We start from the raw sequence: 18,517 nt of genomic DNA, 5'->3' as shown, positions 1-18,517 counted from the left end.
ACCCTCAGAGCTGCTCCATCCCAAGCCCGGGGATCCCCTCAGAGCTGCTCCATCCCAAGCCCGGGGTCACTCTCAGAGCTGCTCCATCCCAAGCCTCGGGTTCCCCTCAGAGCTGCTCCATCCCAAGCCCGGGGTCACTCTCAGAGCTGCCCCATCCCAAGCCCGGGGATTCCCTCAGAGCTGCTCCATCTCAAGCTCTGTTCCCCCCTCAGAACCGCCCCATCCCAAGCCCGGGGTCACTCTCAGAGCCGCCGCATCTCAAGTCCCGGGTCACTCGCAGAGCCCCCGTGTCCCCAGCTCCGTGTCCCCCCAGCTCCGTGTCCCCCCTCCGTCCCCCCAGTCCCCGCGCGCGCCCCGCTTTTACCGCCGCCAGCGTTTGAACGGCGCGGTGGGCGTGGGGCTCCTGACGTCACTTCTGGTACCGCGGCGCGGGCCAATCGCAGGCCGGCGGGGCCGGAAGCCCTGCCCGGGTGTGGCGCCGGCCCCGTGAGGGCGGAGCGGCCGCGGGCCCTGAGGGGACCCTGAGGGGACCCTGAGGGGACTCCGGTGCCGTGGGGGCTTCCCAGCTCCGGAGGGAGCAAAGAACGGCCTTCGGACACTGCTGGTGCTGCGCTGCCCTCACGGGTCTGCCCGCGCTTGTCGTATATTTCACATGTTTTGTTTGTTTGTTTGTTTTCCTGTGCCAAATCTAAAAGGGAAAAATGTCTCATTCCCAGCAGTTCTGAGTGGAGCTGGCTCAACCCTGCCCTAGACGTCACAGCTGGCAGCAGCTGCTGCCAGGTAGGGCAGCCAGAGGGGAAATGGAAAGGTTTTCAGAAGCTTTAAGTTTCCTTCTGTAAAACGCTTGCCTGACCTTTCTGACCCTTTCTGTACGGCCGTTTTACTCAGACACAGGGTGATTAAGGTGAGGCACTGGTGAAAGGCCTCCAGCTCGGCGCCCGTGTGTCAGTGAGGCGTCCTGAGAAGGCTCAGGGGATGCAGGATGACCTTGGGTGAGGAGGATCCCATGGATCCGTGTGGAGATGTTCAAGGAGAACATCGGCAGAGAGAGCTGCTCCGACCTGCAGACATCCCAGGGGTGCAAAACACATCCCCCTGTTAGACAGTGTGTGGGCAAGATTTAATCTAGTAACAGAAATCTCGGTGGCGTGGCCCTTAAAAATAATCATGTTGCTGTGAGTGATATAAGATAGTTTGCTCTCTTACATTCTTTTTAATGATGCTAATCCTGGTTTGGCATCTTGCTGAGCAAGTAATGTACTGATGGATTTATTACGTTTGACTTTATACAAATCATTTTACAGATTTTTGCTTCCTTTCACCTCCCCCAGTCCCCCGCTCAGAACACTGACATATTTGTGGTGTATTTCTCATCTGAAACTGGCATAGCTGGGTTCATTTCAAGTTACAAAGCCTGAAAGAGTTTTTAAAATCTAATTTATTGTCCACTACCTGCACTGCCAGTTTGGTTTTGGACTCCACTCAGGACACTGTGGCTGGCTGTGTCTCATCCACATCCGCATTTCCCAGGGACATCAGCTCTAAAACAGGAATGCAGTAAAGAGCTTCCTGTGCATGAACTGGGCAATTGCCACGTAGTGCATTTTAGTAAAATGCCCCATCCTCCCCTGATATTGGAGCCCTACCACGTCTAAAGGTGCTCTACCCTAGATTTTGAACAAGTCTGCCATCCAAACTAAGAGAACTTCAGGCTCCTCTGTCTTTCCCTTTCTCCAGCCTGTGTCCTCAGCAAATATCATTAACCCCCTGTGTTTTAACTGCCAGAATTACTGTTAAATACCCACACTGTTTCTAATCCCACTGGGGATATCACCATAGCTGCACATCAGTTTGGGTTTAGAAAATGGGGGCAGCACAAGACCTGGGTTGTCCTTCTGAACAGCTCAGTTCTGTATTGTGTCCAAATCACAAGGTGAGGCTGATTCTCCTTCCCTCTTCTCTGCAGGGTGCTGTGGACCAGCTGATCCACTCACTGGGAGAGGAGATGGCTCACTAAGGGTCTCATCTCATGTACATGGATGCTCCCCTTTCCCTTCAAAACATGAACACTGGCTCTGGTGTCCCACACAACCTCCCAGATTTAACCAGCCAGGTGAGCTGCTTGGCTGGACCACGGGCCCCTCTCAGCTGCCCAACAGGTTCAGCAATAGCATCAGTTTGCTGATTTACAGCTTTATAATTTAATTATTCCAAATAAATGTTTGCAAGCAAAGAAGCTGGCTCTTACAAGCCTTTGGGACAGATACAGTTTTCCTCTTCCTTTAGGTGAAGACTCGAGTTGGATGAGTTCCCTTTAAGAAGGCCTTTAGATGCACATTTTGCTAGAAGCAGCCATGTGATTCAAGATCACGTACTGGTTTTTTCCTTCTTTGTTGCTCTGTGACAGACTTAGGTAAACAGGAAAACTCTAGCAGCAAAATGAAATAGTAGCATAAAAATGCAGTTGCACTAGAACTGTTTTCAAATGGTAAGAAAACAACTGAAGTGGCAGATGAGGGGAGGAGAGAAGAGAAAAAAACCTGCAGTTTCAGTGCTAACACCTCAGTACCCATTTCTACTGTCTCAGGTAAAAAAGAAATACATACCTGCTCAGAAGAACACATATTTTCTTTTTGTTTAAGTTGATCATCTGAAGTCTTCAGAGTGAAAGTGATGATTCCTTCCTGCCTTTGATATTTTTATCAAGAGGAATCATAGTGCACCAGTCCTTTGTAACAGCCAAATTATGTATCACTCCTTGAACTTGACAGCTGCTCCTGGCTGCAACCTCATTTAACTGGAAGGAGCAGCAGCAGACCTGCAACTGTACAAAGCAAGGGCTTATTCCTACTATTAAATTAATAGGTTGTTCCAAAGTGTAACAGAATAAGTAGCACTGTGATTTTCCCTAAGCAGGTCCCAATATGGTGCTCAACATGTTTTGACATCTCACCATGCATTGATTTGGTTACCATCTGTTTGACATTATTTTATTATAAGAGTAGGGGTTTCCCTTTGTTTCCTTGGCCCAAATTCTCCTCCCTCATGCTGCTGCATTGTGCTCCAAGGTGACAACTGTTCCCAGGATTGCTTGTCACAGTAACACCCTTGAGGCTTGCCTGAGGTCTGATACCCCATAAATGTAGAAGTAAACGCCCAGGCAGGCAGGTATTCCAGGGTTTTGCCAAGAGCCTGATGCTCAGATCCTCATCCTAAGTAACCTCACCATATTTTAATGGGCAGAGAGCTGCCAAGTCCCCCCCAACACCATCTGGCTGTGAACTTCTGTATTTACAGCAGCATTACTTGGAAATCTCTTCATCTGTGGAGCACTGAGACACTCGTGGCTGTGCCCAAAGTGCTAATGAATTTATATATGCTCAGAAAACAATAAACAGGGCTTGTGCTATCACAATGCTAAGAGCTAAGTGTGACCAAAAACCTGGGGTTTTGTTCTACCTTTCCAGCAAATCTTTCCAGCTCTGCTCTTTCCAAATTGTGATGCTGCACATGCAGATGGGTCTGCAGCCAAGGCTTCCAGGGGATGTGGATGCCAGAAATAAATCATGCTCTTCAGCAAGGCCTTTACCACAGCTAATCTATATGTCAATCTATAATTCTGTATGAAAACAAAAATATTAATTTGCCTTTGTCAGCTCTATCTCTTCCTCTAATTCACCAATATTTAAAAGAGGTTGTAATAAACCAAGCTCTTTCTTCAGCCCTCACCCTGATCACACCTGGGTTAGCACTTCCACTTTCAGAATAAAGGGTTTAACTTGGGTGACGCCAGTGCTGTCACAAACCCTTGCTAAGTGTAGCTCTCCCCACTGCTTAATGGGACCTAAATAATCCTTAGATTCCTGACACATTTTGTTCCACTTTCTTTTCCCAAACCATCACAAAGTATCCAACCTGACATAACAGTCATGCACACTACACGGGATAGGAATATTTGCAAAACACACATTTGGGAAGAAGAGTTATAGAAGAGGGAAGTAAATTCCTTATCAAAGATATGAAGGCAAAGAGAAATAATCACCAGGAAAACAATTACTTTGTCTTTCCTTCTGCAGTACTTTTAATTTCCTCCTGAGAATTTTTGGAAAAAGACCATTCTGCTGTCAGCTTCCTGGGATAAGCAAAAAGGAAATGAAACTTCAAAAGACCTGAAGGGTTGTTTGGTGTTTCTTCCACAGACTTTCACTAGAAGGTAGGAGCAGAGATAATATTCTTCAAGGTTATTTTGACTAAAATATTAAAGGCCTTTTTGTATGTATTAGCAATATGCTAATAATTGTATTATACAAGTGCTAATGTTCACTGGAAGTTTTTATGTATTGCTTCTATTTTCTTTATATTTACAGAAGTAAAATCCTTTAAAGCAGTTTTTAAAACACAGGGCCTTCCTATTAGAGACATAGTTGTCATCTCTCTTTTGATTTATTCATAAAAATGCAAACAGACATATGTGATGATGCTCTTCAGACCAAATCCCCCTTCTGAGGGTTCCTCATTCCAGCACACACTGCTCAGTTGTGACCACACTCTCCTAACACAGCCATATGTTGAATTTCCCTGTAAGCCAAAACATAATCATGATAAATTTCTGGTGTGACCAAAATGAAATAGTAGCAGAACTGGGTCACTAAGAATCTTTCTTTATGTGCAAACTGAGCATTTAACCTCGTGAAAGTGAAGTGCTTTTTTTAATCCTAATTGTCTTCTACGTTTTTGGGGCTTTTTTATATTTAGCCTACAACAAATCCCTCATTACTTTCCAGAGAAATAATTTATTAACTTGTAGATGCAGTGAAAAGCAAATGATATTTTAGATATCTCAGCTTCAGGTTTCCTTTGTGCTATCAGAGGAACATCCCTGATTCCACAAAAATTATTTTATAGAAAGCAATTTATTAAGCCTCACGATCTGTCAAGAGAAATGAATATTGATGTGTTCACATTAACATCTCCTGGAGCTGCTGAAAACTGCATTTGTCATGACTTAATGGGAATTACACGTTGCACAGCAACAGGTGGCAGGAGCTTAATTAAAGCAAAACTGATAAAGTATCTGAGCCATTATAAAAATGTTTTGGTTTTAGTTTCCAAAGGAACCACTTGCATGTTTTCATTGATGGAGAAGGGAAGGCAACTCTGGTTTACAAGATAAAACCTAGAACAGGACAGGTGCTGCTTATCAGATGGCAACTGCCTCTAACTAACTCAATTACTCTGGAATTTAGGTAGAATAATCATGTAAAAATGGCCATATCCAGTTATATTTTACTTAGATTCCAAAAGGAAAAAAAGAACAGCAATACCTTTGTGGTGAAGAGACAGAATTCTTTTGAGAGCACAATAAAACTTATTATTAAAATTTAATCATGTGTTGGTCCTAGGGTGAATTAATTCTACATGTTCACAGCAGGAATCTTTTCTTTGCCTTAAATCAACAAATCCACAGAAAATACATCCTTTCCTTAGCTACAGCAATAATTTTATTGTTTGTGGGATTGGGCATCAGTGCCCAGGTATTTTGTTAAAAAAACAAATCCCATCAGACTGAAGTATCAAAATTAAGTATGAAAATAGATTAAACAAAATATGTCTGTTAAAATGATGCCAGCTTTTTAAAAGAGAACAAACCCAGTCTTTACTTACTCTGATGATTTAAGATACAGAGGTAGACTTGGATTTTTTGTATAATTGAACTTGACATAAACTCTGTCTCTTTCCTTTGAAAATTTATTCCAAAAATTCCAGTAGCCAATGATCTGTGCTCTGCAGCCCTGTAGCATGGTGGGCAGTGTGAATAGGGTAAAAAGCACAATAGTAGCACTTTGTGCACAGTATAAATAAAGGCAGCAGATGAGGCAATGGCAGTTTGAATGTCAAAGGACTCTTCCAGGTGAGACTAAAAGAAATCTGGGTTTGATTGCCTGCCTATTTTTTAATCTGGAATCACGATTTTGGTACCTCATGGATTTTAGATGTTCTTGCTCTGAGTGGGTGTGTTCATTCCTGTCCCGGAGAGCTCGGCAATGACAGCCTACATGTTACTTTATTTAATTCTTCTAGAATTAGTTCTGTAATGTTTGCTTGGAGGCCAGGAGATATTTTACAGTGACTGTGGTGGGATTCTCATTTTTAAACAGCTTTTCCATGTTAAGAATTGTGATGAATACGTGATTAAGAAATAACACTGACAAAGAGTGAAGTAATTTAAGGTTCATAAAGGAAGTGGATGACAATTTCTGGCTGCTTTGGAGGTCACTGCATGGTGAAATTGCTTTTTTTGGAGTGCTCTTCACTATTTCTCATGGTGATTGGCCTGGCTCACATTGTTTTCTCACACTTTTAAATTTTCTTTACTACCTGGAAAGAAAAGGCTCCAAACCCAGCATATTCTTCCTCAAATAAAAGGAAAATGGGAAGGTGGGAAGTTGTTGCAATGGTGCAATGCTCATGGTCTGCCAAGGAATTGCATTTTGCCATTTTTAGCCAAAGGCTGGATACAAAAATACAAATCTTGAAAGAGGAATGGAAATTCCATGTGAAAGAGTTTCTGTGGAATAAACATTTCCTGAATAAAAAATGGCTTTAGGCTACTTCTTTTTTCCCCTGTATTTTTAAAGTACTGCAGGTCAACTTTTGTTTTGAAAATAACTTTTTAATGAAAGGTGGCATTTAGTGAATGCTATTATTTCAAATTCTTCTATAACTGAATTAGTTATTGAAGTACTAAGGTAGAATATTATCTTCTTTCTGTTCCTCTCACCACTTAGCCCTCCAGTTTTTCTCAGAGCAATGGATCTTGTGCATTGCATCTCTGAAATTTGAAATGGATCAGATGCAGCATTAATGAGTTCTGCCAGAGGATGAGTACAATTAGTAGCAATTAGTCCCTTGGAAATGAGGGGAAGGTGCAGACTTGGCACACCCCACATCTTAAAGCTTTTAAGCACAAAGCAGAAAGTATTCAGCTTTTCATATCAAAGAGCTATCAATAAAAGCCTAATAGCCAACCTCAAAATGACAAAAATCAACATTAACTAAAGTTAATAAATAAAAATTTTTATTCTATCATAAGTAATTGTTATTTGTTAACAACCAGCTACCACTTAAAATCCTCCAGAAGACAGTATTTAAATCAGTGGAAGACTCTGGGTTCTGCATAATCCTATTCCTCTATGAACAGATACTACAAAATAAAGATTATTTAGAATACAAGATGCTGGAATAAAAGAGATTTGCACACAGGCTGCACAGTTTGTTGCGCCTCTTTCCTCTCTGTGTTCCCCTGGCTTTCATTCTAATGCCTTTCAGTATCCCAGCCTCAAAAGATGATGTATCATCTAGTTCCTGTGAATAAGAACTGCTACTTCTCTCTTGAAGAGGGTTCTTTAAATCCTGCTTGTTTTCTGGGATGCAGCTCCAAACTAAGCCAGAGGCAGAGCCAGGAAATGCTGGCAGTGGTGTTCAACAGCTGTGTAGAGTCTACAAAAGTCTTCCCCCCTTATATGTAGCCTCTTGGGGCAAAGAAATGCTATTCCACATTCAGAAATATCAATGAACAGGCTGGTCCAAGGTATTTATAAACAGTGAAGGTGCAGGAGGAAGGCTGCCTGCCCCTGTCATTGCCTGCCCAGCTGTGGTGTGAGAGAAGGACACACAGCCCCCACTGCCTCATTCAGCAGTACCAACACATCAGAAAATGGCAACTCCTAAATAGCATTTTTCTTTTTATGCCTACCAAGTCATTTGTAAAGGGCCATTTCTGCCCAAGCTGCATATAAATCCTGGGTTGTTAGTGGATTGCTGCTCTCTGGCTTCATCTGCACAGAGCTCTTTGCCAAAACCAGGGCTCTGCAGGACCTCAGTCGTAAAGAAGAAAATGATCAATAAGCCTGGGCAGCCTGTGACGCTCACTGACAGATTGTCACTGCCTCTACGGCTGTATTTTAATTCAGACAAAAATAGTTAACAGCGCAGTTGCAAGGGAAAAGAAGTCATCTGCTTCTTATCTAATGTGTAATTCAAAAATTCCTATAATTGATCTTCATTGACAGTTTTTGCAAGCTCACTCACCCACACTGCACATATTGTGCTTCCTGACATAATTCCCGACATAGACGATGATATTTCAACAAAGGAAGCTTGTTAAATCAGGTCAAACAAAATAAAGAATTAGAATGTGCTGCAAGTCCTTGCAGCTGTCTGTCTTTTCACCCTTTCCCCTTATCCCCACCAGAAAAAATACAAAACAAACAAAACCCACAAAACAACAACAACAAAATGCACACCAATTTCCAAATACTGGTAATTTTGTAATGGGCTAAAAATACAAAATTCAGCTTTGTTAAATGTTGATAGGCTTCTGAATTAAAATACATTCTTTTCTCCCAAGATGCTGGACCATTACTGTTGATCAGACATAACTGCCAGTCTTTTATTGCTTCCACATGGTTTAATTTTCCCTGGAAGTGTCATATATATTCTAATGATCTGCTGAATTAAAAGAATTCTAAATCGGTTCCCAGTTGATGAGATGGTGTTTCTGAGATAGGACAATAAAGGGCATTTTCTCTCACAGACAAACACAAAAATTCAGGAGGTGATAATGGGTCCTCAGGTGTCTGAAAGAGCAATACATAATTTCAGAGCAACACAAACAATAGATTCATTTTCCATTTACAATGACTGTAAATAAAGAGGAACATAATGTTTCTGTTTTATAAAAACAATCACTGGCCTAGGCAGCATTCTCCAATTACTCAGATTACTCTTATTCTTCAAAAACTGAGATAGAAGAAGGGTTCAACAGACTAACAACTAATAGATAGAATTAACAGTAGCAGAAAATCAGACAAGTTCAACAGAAGCATGTTAGAATAATAGATACAAAAGGCTGGCACAGGGGAACCCCATTTTAATTCTATAAATACAACTCCAGCTTTTAAAACAAAACATTTGAAGTGCAGAGTGAGGCACTTTTCCATAGAGGTAGATTCCTTTATTCCAGATTCTTTTTTCCAACTCTAGGTGCTAATTCTATAGCAGTTGAGAGATGATTCCCATAAATCACCTCCCTGACCTCCAGGCCTTTCCCCCATTGGCTGGAGACGGTCTTAGGCTGTGCTGCTGAATGATTTTCCAATTTCTGGTGGCTGTAGCACTGCAGATTATTTATGCTACCACTTATTGAGCTGAAAAGTCATCAGGAGAGAAAGAGAAGCAACCGAGGGTGACGCATGTGCAGACACACTAAAAATCACAGTAAGCTCTTACCTTTCATGCCCACAAGTTCCCAGGAGGCTCCTGCACTGGGCAGGGATGTTGGTGTGCTTCAAAATGTGAGACAATATTTCCTGAACTCTGCAGACATACCATGTTATGTGCAAGCATCTCCTTTTTCCCACTGAGTAAGTTCTGAAACAGTCAACAAACAAAAACACTTGAAGGGCAAACCCATAAACATTTCAGCTAGTTGTATATAGGTTACTCCTTTGGAGTTATTTAACTGGAGTAAAACTGACACCGTGTGTATTTTATACTGAGTAGCACAAAACTGACCCAGGGAGTAGCAAGGATTATAAGGCAGACTGTGGAAGGGGAAGCCATGCAGGCTCTTCTGCAAGGATATTCAATAATGGAATGTTTGGAAGGTAGTTGCTGCCTTTGTTTTTTTGCCTTCACTGAAATGTCTTCATTTAAGTGTAGATTTGGGGAAGCAAAACTCATCTGTCTATATGATGTCTTTATATGAAAACAGGGAGGGAAAATATAAACTAAATTCTTCACATAAGGCTGCATCTGACATTGACCCAAAAGACAATGACTAAAATAGGCAAAAACATGTTTATTTAAACTAAGATATACTTTTAATATCAAAGTGTTGCTGAAAGAAACCAGATATCCAAATAAGTGGCAAGCTAACCCACAGCACTGAAATAATGTACAAAATATGATTTTTGATTACTTTTCTCTTCCTGCTCAACAAGGCTGATTTCATGTCATTCTAGGCAGGCAAAGGTATGAAGCTTTATAAAATAACCTGATCTCCAAGAGAGAGGAGAATCACAGACCAAAGGGCATTCAGCCAAACCCAGAGCCTGGATTGCTGTGGAGTTTTATCAGTCTCTACATCCAGGATGAAAGGCCATTGAGTAAGAAAAATATGCACCCAATCTTCTCACCTTTTGACAACAGCATGTCAACACATTCGTTGATCCCAGTGAAGAGTATCTGGCTCCCTTTTTGTCACATCACTGCCTTCACACACCCCATGGGAGATGTGTGAACTCACACCGAGGCTGCACTAAATGTTCATTAATGTCATTCCCAATGCAACTGAGCTCACCCTGCCCCTGCAGGCATGGAATGCTCTACAGCAAAATGCAAAAATGGGAAACAAGAATAGAAGGCATTTTATTAAGGTAATGTTCACATCTAAATTTCACCCCCATATAGATAGTGTGTGGGTGAATATTAGATTTAAGCAATTAGCTTAATGCTGAATATTTTAGTGACAAATATGGTCTATGCACTTCCTAAAATGTCTAGAAGTATGCAAAGCAATAATATGGGAAAGGCAGGATAGAAAGAGAAAGGAAACTTTTAATATTAAGGTTTATTTTTAGGTGATCCATTGAATGAAGGTTTGGCTTTTCCTTAGAACACCCACACCCATGCAGCAGAGCAAAGATTCTGATGAATGTGATACCCAGAGTATCACAGCTTTCTCCATGGTTGTTTTTTTAATATAATGTAGTCAGTTAATTAGATCTCCTCTGATCAATCATTGAATTACCGCTTCAAAAGGCATTATGATATTATGAGAGTGCCTCGCAGCAGTTAAACACTTTGATTTTTCTGTCCTAACACATTTACAACTGATGTCAACTAGGTCCTCCCAGCAGGAATAAAGAAATACTTTTTAAAATTACAAGAATAATTTATCTCACAAATAAAAAAAATACTGTAAAGTGGATCAGTGAAATTACTGTAATATGGATTCATTCTCTCCATTGGTCCTTTCTAGTATTTAAAACCAATCTCTCATGTTTTCCATGTTCCTTATGTTTTGATCTCAAGCCCTCTGGAGCTTCAACCTTCTCTCTTGCTCTTGCTCTATTCAGCTGTTTAATACCATCACTGTTGAATATCTGTGACTTCAGCTGTGTTACAGCAGCTTCTTTCTTGATCCTCAGGAATCTGACTCAAAAACCAAAGCAGTGTAGTCATTGCAAAGAGATATTGACAGGAACTCTTGTTTTCCTTTTGTGACTTGGCTCTTGAAGAGGAACTGTGATCTAAGGGTTACTTCTGTAGGTCTCAACTCGATCATGAGATTTGCATGCCTTGGCACTGGGCACTGTTGGCAGGTTACTGCCTTGGCTTCTCCTCATCCCTCTGTGAAAGGGGAACAGGGATTACAGGACAATGTCACCCCAAGAACTGCCTCATTATAGTTTCTGTGAAGAGCTTTGTACTCCTTGGAAAGCAGAAAGTACAGGGAGGGGTGGTGTGTAGTTTTGGGAAAGGTCTGGTTTTGCTTCCTCTCCAAAAGCAGATGCCATGTGCCACATCCAGGGATCTTTGCACAGTGCTGTGCAGAGTTCTTATGTTTGCAGTAAAACGAGAAAATAAAGAAGCTTTCTACATCCTGCTTTTGTTTGTGATTCAAGTCCCCAAATGGGGCAAAAAAGATACATTGGTTTTCTGAGCAGTACAAGTAATGGAAAATAATTTACTTTCTAATCCTACAGAAATATTTTGCCAGATGAAAACTGTTCTGCCATTGCCTTTCCAACAGGGTAGTGCACTCTGCAAGTAATTAAACAGCAGAAAGCAATACCCATAATTCAACAGAATGTCTTAGCTGTTATTTGGCAATTCTTTTTCTCTTGAAAACTCCTATACATAATATGAGCTTAAAATGGAAATCACTCATGGCAAGTTTCATTTCATTGTGAATTGTTCTCATACACCAATATGTAACCACATTTGTAAGAAACCCAATCTTTTCCTGCCAGCTGAAGCTGTCCTGCACTCTTACAAAGTCTGCTATTTTGAATTTGAATACCTGCTACGTGGGCAGCAGACCCCAGGAAGATGATACACCAGTCTGGCAACTCGCCATTCTGTGAAACACAAGGGTGCTGACAAAACTGATTAAGGGAATTTAGAAACCAGCAACCAGCATGAGAAGACACAGGATTTTAATTTTTCTGGAGAAATCAAGACTTGGCTATTTTTATAGCAAGGTTGATTACTGCCTCTCAAATTAAACCCCGCTACTCAGGGAAACATCATCTGGAGACTGGTTCCCTGGTACTTGCAGATCTCCCCGTGACCAGGCAGACACAGCAAAGACAGATTTCCAGGTGCCTCCAGAGCTAAGAGGAGGAGAGGTTATTGCTCCTGACAGTGCAGAGCACTGCTGGGGCCCAGGGAGACAGTGTGCCCCCTGCCCTGAGAGCTGAACTTGTGAAAGGTGACAATGTTCTTTTTAGTAACTCAACTGTTAAAAAGAACCAGAAGAAATCTCAGTTTGAAAGCGTGAAAAAGGAGAAAGATGCTGGGGAATAGCACTGACTACCTCCAGCTAATGCAAGATTCCTCATCCATGTAGAATGAGCTTTAGCTCACCAGGAGCAACTTAATTACTTCTGTTCAATGGTTTTCCACCCACATGTTTATCGTAGTTCGAGCTCTTGGAAAGTGCTGAGGAAACAGCTCGGGGCGTGAAAGGGGATTACTCTCATAGGTAATGGGTGCTGCAAAAGCTCCTCTGAAAGCTGCTGTGCTGCACATACCCAGGATGCCTCCCCCTGGGCAGGATTGTCTGGCTCTAATGATGTGACAACGGAGCAGATCCTGCAGGGACACGAAGGTGCTGATATTTTCACCAAGGAGTTAACAGCTCTAAAGATTAGTAATTACACAAATAAGTATACAGCTAATGAAAAACCCTGTTATCCTGTACTTTTTACTTTAAAATTTCTTGTTCCCAGTAAGTGAATCAGGCCTCTCTTCAAATAATTTATAGAATACCAGTTTCCATAACAACATAATTGCTCAATGAAGCAAAAATACCTGGCAGAGTTGCCATTATCATGAAATAATTGACCACAACAGTGAGTGAAAGAGGCTGCGTTAAACCCCACCATTGCTTTGTGTCAACACGGTCAATTACAATCCAGTAATGCCAGATCAAAGACCAGCATTCCTAAAACAAGTCATTACAAATCACAGCATATCCCTAAGAAGCAGAGCCAGATCATAGTGAACAAGTATTTTTCCCTACAACAAAGCACAAAGTCACGTCCAATCATTTAATGGTTGCAGAACTCCATGGCCCACACCATGACAGGTAATTTTAGGACCTAAGGGTTTGCTGAAGAGAAACACAATCAAGAACAGCTCTCTCAGATTGTGCCTTAATATGGGCAAAGGCACAAGCTACTTTTTAATTCTTCATAGGAGTGTTTGTTCCACAAAGGCTTGGCAAACACTGGCATGTGTTAAGATTCCAGAGGGAGAACTCACACCCACTGCTGAAACACCTAGTTCACTAAAAAAACAGAGCACCAGCCTAGATGTAGATGTACATCTCCCATGGAACCATTACATCTTTATCCTCCTGTGGGCTGCAGAAGCAGCCAGCCCACAGCTGGGTTTGTGTGGGAGCACTCAGACCCAATACCTCACATGTGAGTGTTCAATGCCACCCTGTACGTCCCCAGCCCAGCTCTCCTCTGCACCCTGTTGTGCTCACTGTGCCCCTGAGACGTTTTCTGTTTCTCTGCAGCTTCTCCAGCAGCTCTGAGTAGCTCCAGCAGTCTGTCACATGCTGCCGAAGGCACACTGCAATCCCAGCAGCTGGCACAAGGGTGTGTGAGGATGGGAGCCCTCTTGGCATAAGTGTTAAAGATCATCCCACAAAGAAGGAGACAGCTTGGATCCCGTGTCCAGAGTCTCCCTGAACCATGGTAAGCCAAGAAGGAGCCTCAGGTGCAAGGCAGCATGTGTGTCAGTTTAGGGTCAGCTGTGAACCAAAGCCAAATGTTTGGTGGGGTACTCCAGACAGATCAAGCTGGCCTGAAACTTGGCCATGCAACTCCTCCAGGTCTAGAGTAGTTCTGCTTGTTCTCAGCACTGTCAGCTTTGTTTTGGAAAGACTGTTACAGAATGCTTCCAGACCTCACAATTCACAGAGACTAAAACCTATAGCACAAAATAGTTACATCTCTAACTCCTATGTGCCATATTACAAGTCAAACTGTTCCCCTGTTCTTTTCCCTTTGCACCCCCTGTTCCTTTCACACAGGCAGGGTGAGCACAGCATGGTGTTGGCTCTGTCCTTGGGCACTCCTGAGTCATCCATGCTTTACCCCCTTAGCAGTCAAGGGATGTTTCCCCTGACTTCAATGCCATGAGTCACCGTGGTGGATGAGTGGTCTTTCTGTTCTACTTGATGTGATATTGATAATCCTGGGGAAAAAAACAAATTTGTCAGAAACTCTGTGGAGATACTGAGCCTTGAGAAAAATCAGGATGGTCTTCTATTTTACTATATCTTGCTTGGTTAACACTCATAACAGCTTTCTTTCCCTTCTTAAAACTTCCCAGAGTTAAATGATAAATCTCTGGGGTTTTTTCACCCTTACCAAGCTCTGCAAATACACCTTCCCACCCTGTATTTCCTCTACTCAGCATCAGGGAAAAGCTGGGCACGCACATACTAGATAGCTTTGGACATTACAGAAGCTAAGAGAAAGAAAGTTCACACGAGTCTTATCTCTGGCTTTACTGTTCTGGCCTGTTCTGCAAGAAAGACACATGTCTTTTAGTTATTCATTAGGGTAACTGCAAACTCTCTGAGGCTGGCTGCACATTTTGCAGCAGAAGAGGCTGTGGCTGTAACACCTCAGCACAGCAGTACAAACAACCAGAAAAAGTAAGATATTTGTCAGAAATAAAGTGAAGAAAAACAGAGAGAAGAATAAAGCAATTAATCATTCAGAAAGGGGGGAGTGGGACAGGGAGTGAGAGAGAAATAGGGAAAGAGAGAAAGAGAGAGAGAGAATGGCAAAAGAAACCTGATCGCTTGTGCTGCCTCCCCTGGAAGTCTGTCAGCCCACTGGCAGGAAGATTAAGGATGTTGATGGGAATTCCTTTCTCACCACAGTCGGCTTTAAAAGCACAGGACAATAACCTACTTTTACAGGTCTGGCTGTGGCTTTCCCACTACACATCTTTTTCTCCCCTTACTCTAAACAAAAAAGGATGATCCCTTGCAGTGCCTGTTATCTGAGTGCTGCCCTCACAGCTGAGGTGAAGGTATTGATTGAAGCACTTGGACATTTATTGGATTTGCAGCTTTTCTGATGTGTGAAAAATGCTTTGTCCTGCTCAAGTCATACAGTCCTACATGCTCCAGCATTTGTTGGTGTAACCACCAAAGGTCCAGACCCTCTGCCACACTTCCTTTGTGAACAAACCAACCAGTGAAATCTCTGCAAGGCAGAATACAGATTTCAAAGCATCAGATTTAACAATATACTTGACACTGGGCTTGAAGAGCCTGCACAGCTTAGAGTTCACCTCCCCTTGACCCTCTGGGAAGGACAATACTCGCTGTTGTATCCACAGCTTAAGCTGGATTGCCTGTTTCAGTATCTTGCTCTTTAGGAACCTGTTTAGCAGAGGGAATTTGCACTGGCAGGTTGCCCTGGATGGCTCCTTGAATCAAGTTCTCCAACCCTCCCCACGGTTTATTCACTGGGTTCAGTACTTGTGGGATGGGGAAAAGCAAGAAGGAAAAAAAATACTCAGAGGCAAGGCCAGTGCCTTTTGCCCCATAATAGAACCTTTTGCTTCCTAGTTTATACAGACCTGCAAGATTTTGATCTGAGCAAGAAAAGAGAGATTGACCCTCTTACAAAGACTCTTACCCCACTCTCTTACACCTATGCTTTATTTTCACCCTTGTTTGCTAATATCACAAAGAAGGCTATATGTCCTGGGCAAGGTGACATTTCTGTGCTCTGTGATGACATCATTGGCATCAGTCACTTGCTCTTGGTTCTCTGTGTGCTTGAGTCAGTCTGGCCTTTTTGCATTTTCAGAAAGGGCCATACCTGGAGTGATTTGCAGGCTGAAAGATCATTTGTTCTGTACACACAGGAACCTTCTGTGTTGCAAGAGTGTCAGCTCTTGAAATGCCTGATCTAAATCTCCACAAGAGCTACTCACTATTGCAGTACCTGAGGAGTGAAGTCTCACATCAGCCTTCAAGCAGTGCAATTGAAACAAAACAATCTCATGTTTGACTGGTTTCCAATAACTGGTGGTTCTATTTTCTGGGCTGAGGCTCTCCAAAGGACATAACCAAACTGAAGCAGGGCAAGAAGAGCAGAAATGAGAGTTGGGTGTCCACTTACAGTCAGCAACTGTCCCAGCTCTCAGCTGAAATACATTTTAGGATCCTAATATATAATACCACCATTTCATTGTAAAGAAACTGCATTGTTATATTCTTAACAGGTTTCATAGGTATTTGATTGGAATGACACATACAAAATAAAATCCTAATAAAGTAGCATACAAAGGAGTTTTAGAAGCAGTAACATACTGTATTTCTAAAAAGCCAAACCAATAATTAAATTCACAGGACAATGGATTTTTGAATTTTTTTAAGTGGAAGTCAATAATATGTTGTGCTATAAACAAAGCTTTAATCCAGGGTTGCTCCAGATAACAGTTATGTTTTGCAGTCAATAGTCCCCAAAAGAACATTAAGCTTGTATAGACGCCTGACTAAGATGGTGGCATATTTACAATACATTTCACTGATTTATATGTGCTTTTCCCTCTCCATCCAAGCAATAGATTTTCTTCATCCCTCTCCTAACAGATGCAGCAATGGGGTTTGTTTCAGGCTTTGTTTGGGAGATTAAAACCATCTCAGTATAATCGCTTTTTGTTTTATACACTGAAGGAAGCATTAGAGATGAAAATTAATGCCACAATGGATTTCATTAATCACACCAGGAGGCTTGGTTTGCTGTAGTAGGCACTTCCAGCAGAAGGTGCTCACAATCAGTTTAAATATTAAACGCCCTCCTGTGTTTAAATAGAGATGATCAAATCTGTGCAATCACAGCTCCTCTTGGGACAGGGGTTCTTTTAAAAGGGAAAATATTGTCCAAATCATCTCACCTTATGGTCAATCCCTCTTTCCAGCAATGTAAGCGTCTGTGGAACTGCAAGGACAAAAGGACTGGAAAAGTCAGTGCCTGGGGGAATTGCTGTGAGATAAAGGAGGTGTCACCTCTGGGTCACCAGCCAAAGGAAATCACGGTGGTCATAAAGGCCAGCAGTTACCGTGGTGGGACAGGTGCTGGCAGCACGAGGCACCAGTCTGCCCGGTCCTTGGTCCTTGGAGAGTAGGTGCACACATTACAAAAAGCAGCACTGCCGTTAACTGACACTGCCAAGAAAAAGGCCAAGGACCAACAGGTCCCCCAAGCTGGGCTCTTGGGGTGGATCCCCACTAAAGGCCAAGTCCCAGTGGCAGATGGCCAGAGGGAAGTTTGCATTCCCACAATTCATGTTCTAACTGTTACGAATAATCAGCAGCTCTCCAGGGCCCTGGGTCTGACGCCAGGCAGAAGCCAGCCCTGCTTGAAAGCTGCATCAGTCACCAACTGTCCCAGCCAAAAACATCCTCAGACTGATGTGTTGGGGTTGTTGCATACAAATTAACATGGTCTAAGTGAAGGAAAGGAAAGCAAGGCCCAAGAAAGCAGTGTACAAAGAAAAAAGCTGTGAAACTCATAATTACTGTCTGCAGAGTCTAGGAATCAAAAGCACAAGTTCCCTTTAAAATGTTTTTGTCCCATCATTATTAAAGCCTTGCTTGAAATTAGAGTATAATCAGAAATTGAGGGAATGGGGTCTTAGCACATGTGACAGTATATATGCCCTGGTTTATGCTGCTGTATTCTGCCTCAGCCTCACTCCTGTACTGGGATCTAAGGAGATAAAAAATTAACAAAACCAAAACTGAAACCCCAACCAGTCCTGCCCCAATAGAGGGAATCGTACTGGGAGCTGAAGTGACTACAACTCCCAACGTTCACTGAGGGTACCTTTCGGACGAATGTTACCCGAGAACATGCCAAACCAGCTGAAATTGAAAGCAAGCCCCGGTGGCTGTTGGAAGCTGTAGTCGGCTCTCCGGGTGAACTACTGAGCACAAAGCTCCCGAGAGCTGCTCTGGCAATCGAAAGAGCCCCGCTCGAGCTCTGGGGGACGGCGGCGAGCGAGGAGAACGCGCCGTGCCCCTGGGGGGTGCCAAGCTCCCTCCGGGGACTTCCCGATGTTTTGGGGGGATTTTTGGCCTGGGCCTGCGGCAGAAGGGGCGAGACCTGCCCGCGGCAGCCGGGGCCGGCAGGACCCGGTTTCCCCCGCGCCGCCCGGGCCCGGTGCCGCTGGCGGCGGCTGC

At 42.9% G+C, this 18,517-nt stretch overlaps 1 long non-coding RNA gene across 1 annotated transcript; it reads left to right on the top strand.

Annotated features, from left to right (window-relative positions):
- Positions 1-489: 489 nt before the first annotated feature.
- LOC120510383 lies at positions 490-13,930 on the top strand. Its single transcript, XR_005629464.1, has 4 exons — positions 490-624; positions 1,967-2,113; positions 4,077-4,213; positions 13,817-13,930. It is a non-coding gene; the product is annotated as an uncharacterized LOC120510383 (long non-coding RNA).
- The last annotated feature ends 4,587 nt before the right edge of the window (positions 13,931-18,517 follow it).

The sequence above is a fragment of the Passer montanus genome, unplaced genomic scaffold, assembly GCF_014805655.1.
Source record: "Passer montanus isolate IOZ18808 unplaced genomic scaffold, ASM1480565v1 scaffold57, whole genome shotgun sequence".
Classification (NCBI taxonomy): domain Eukaryota; kingdom Metazoa; phylum Chordata; class Aves; order Passeriformes; family Passeridae; genus Passer; species Passer montanus.
This window is presented reverse-complemented; position numbering and strand designations above follow the sequence as displayed.